Genomic DNA, 3,450 nt, shown 5'->3' on the forward strand with positions numbered 1-3,450 from the left:
AATTAAACAAGTTTTTGAATGAGAACAGAATCTTCGAGATTTTTCAATCTGGTTTTAAGCAACTCCACAGCACTGAAACAGCATTAGTAAGGGTTTGTAACGATATTATGATATCAAATGATTCTGGTCAATTTGTAGTACTTGTGCTCCTGGACCTTACTGCTGCTTTTGATACCGTTGACCACAGTATCCTTATATCACGGCTGGAACAGTGGGTTGGGATCACAGGTGCTGCATTAGAATGGTTCCGCTCATACCTGACTGCCAGGAGCTTCTGTGTCAAGGTTGGTAACAATGTATCCGCCTCATTACCTCTTTCATGTGGGGTCCCACAGGGTTTGATTCTTGGACCCCTTCTGTTCTCACTTTATTTGCTCCCACTGGGGTCCATCCTGAGGAAACATGGTCTTTCATTCCATTGCTATGCTGATGACAGCCAGATCTACTTGCCTGTGAAACCAGCAAGTGTTTGCTCCATTCACCCTCTGTTAAAATGTCTGGACGACATTAAGGCCTGAATGGCTTCAAATTTCTTAAGTTTTAACAATGAGAAGACTGAAGTCATTGTCTTTAAACCTAGCTCAACTGCCGCCACTGATCCTGTCAACCTGGACTCTCTTCAGCCATATCTGAAGCAGTCTGGTAAAAATCTCGGGATGGTTTTAGACTCTGACTTCAAGTTTGACAAACAAATCAACTCTGTTCTGCAAAAAAGCTTCTTCCAACTCAAACAAGTAGCTAAGCTCAAGCCAGTATTGTCCAGACCTGACCTTGAGAAACTAGTCCACGCCTTTGTCACGACCCGATTGGACTATTGCAATGCACTCTATGCTGGGATCAGCCAGGCCTCCATCTCACGTCTTCAACTCGTCCAGAATGCTGCTGCTTGGATTTTAACCGGAACTCGTAGGTTTGAACATATTACTCCAGTTCTGTCCTCCCTTCACTGGCTCCCTGTTTGTACGAGGATAGTCTTTAAAATTCTTCTGTTGACCTTCAAATGCTTAAATGGCCTTGCACCCCTTTACCTCTCTGAGCTTCTGGAACCTTACGTTCCCTCTCGGGCCCTGAAATCATCCGATCAGCTGCTTTTGGCTGTTCCAAAAACAAGACTGAAGCTCAGAGGAGATCGGGCTTTTTCAGTCATGGGCCCCAAACTCTGGAACAACATGCCCCCCAACATCAGGCAGGCCACCTCCCTTCCTCACTTCAAATCTCTGCTAAAAACACACCTGTTCTCGCAGGCATTTCACACAGTGAAAATTGATCTAATGTTGTTGTTTTTTATCTGTGACCCTATGTTTTAAATGGTTTTTATTAATTCTTCAGTTATTATTATTAGTGTATTGTATATATATATTTTTCTCTTTAATTTTACTCTCATTGACTGTTGTTGTTGTTAATCAATTTGATAACAGGTTCTGTTTTAAATGTGCTCTATAAATAAAGTTGACTTGACTTGACTACTCCTCTCTCAAACCATCATTTCTTTCTGTCCAGAATGTGAACATCTTCATCCCTGAAAGAGTGACCGCTGGCCTGGAGATGAGTGTAGACCACAGAATCCTGGCCTGATGATGTTGATCTTCTGTGCTGGGGTGTTATGTTTAGAAAATAAACATCTCAGTTTCTCTGATACTCCCTCAACATATGGAATGACCACTGGTCTGGGTCTGGGTTCCTCCTTTTCACCTGATGGCTGACTGGAGTCCTGTTTGGGTTTCTTTTCTGCTTTCGGGAAGGCCCAGTTAGGATATACACATTGCTCTAGAGCAGGGGTGTCAAACTCTAGGCCTCGAGGGCCCGAGTCCTGCAACTTTTATATGTTGCACTGCTCCAAAACACCTGAATCGTATGACTGAATTAGCTTCTCAGTGCAGCCAAGTTCTCCAAAGTCCTGCTAATGACCTCCTTATTTGATTCAGCTGTGTGACATCAGAGACACATCTAAAAGTTGCAGGACTCCAACCCTCGAGGCCTGGAGTTTGACACCTGTAGAGCCTGTCTTGTGTGGGATTTCTCCTTCTGCCTGGCTCCTGAGTTAATGGGGACACTGTCTGCTCTGTGGTACAAAGTCCTGATGACTCCTAACTTGTGCTCCAAAGGGTGATGGGAGTCAAACTGCAAGTACTGATCTGTGTGGGTGAGTTTTCAGTACACCTCAGTTTGCAAATGTCCTCCATCAGAAACTGAGACCTCACAGTCCAAGAAAACCACCCTGCCATTTTTACATCTTCTCGTGTGAACTTAATATATTTAACCACAGAGTTGATGTGATCAGTGAAATGTTGGACTTCCTGAGATTAAATTTGAACCCAGGTGTCATCAACATACCTGAAACAATGACTTGGTTGTGTCCCTGAAAAGGACATCAAGGCTCTTTTCTACCTCCTCCATGTACAGGTTGGCCACAATAGGAGAAACTGGAGACCCCATAGCACACCCATGTTTCTGCCTATAATATTGCCCCCATATGTGAAGTAGGTTGACTACAGGCAATGTTTCAAGAGTTGACACAGTTGCTCTGTGGAAAGCGTGGTCCTGCTGCTCAGAGTGTGTCTGATTCTAATCTTAACCTGACCATCTCTACAGCATCATCAACAGGAATGCACATACAGAGTGATGTGACATCAAAAGAGACCATTGTTTCATTTGTCTCCATGATGACATCCCTCACATTATCCACAAAGTCCATGGTGTTCTGTATGTGGTGTTCTGAGCTGCCAACTAAAAGGATGAGTACAGACGCCAGATATGTTAAAATATACTTATAGATTATATACCAAGTGGCTCACTGAGCTGTATTGTGCTGCTAACTATATATTTAAAATGGGAGCTATAGTGGACCTTTGCGATGCTTTGTTGAGCAGTGGTGCAATGACAGTGGGTCTGTAAATGGAGTTTTAGATAAGTAAAAATCTAGATTCCTTTCTGCTTGAGGCTTTCTTCTTTGATGATGAAATCAGAGGAGATTAACAAAGAAAAGTTATAGGAAATCCTGACAGCGTTCTGAACATTAAACACCTTCTGCTGTAGATGTTCGAATGCGATAACAGGGAAACAGGAAACAGCTCTGCAAACATGGAATGGGACACTGCTCACCTCTTATTAGCTTCCATTCAGAGTGTGTTTCTGGTAGCTTGAATGCATTTCCTCAGTAATTAATCTTTTGTTCTTGTTGTTATTTTATAAAACTGCCTAAGCAGACATAGAATTTTTTTTTTCATTTAACCTTTATTTATACAGGTAGTCTCATTGAGCCACGAGAATTAATTTTCAATAGAGACCTGTTTAGAGAGCAGATGGGGGTTAAGGGCCTTGCTCATGGGCCCAGAGTGGGGCGAATGAGGGTGGGGCAGATGTGGGTGCTTCACCTACCCCACCCACATTTTTGATATTGTCGGTACCGGGGCTTGAACCGGCGATCTTCCGATCACAGGCCCACCTTCT

Source organism: Nematolebias whitei, chromosome 16 (assembly GCF_014905685.2).
Source record: "Nematolebias whitei isolate Nwh7 chromosome 16, NemWhi1, whole genome shotgun sequence".
Lineage (NCBI taxonomy): Eukaryota > Metazoa > Chordata > Actinopteri > Cyprinodontiformes > Rivulidae > Nematolebias > Nematolebias whitei.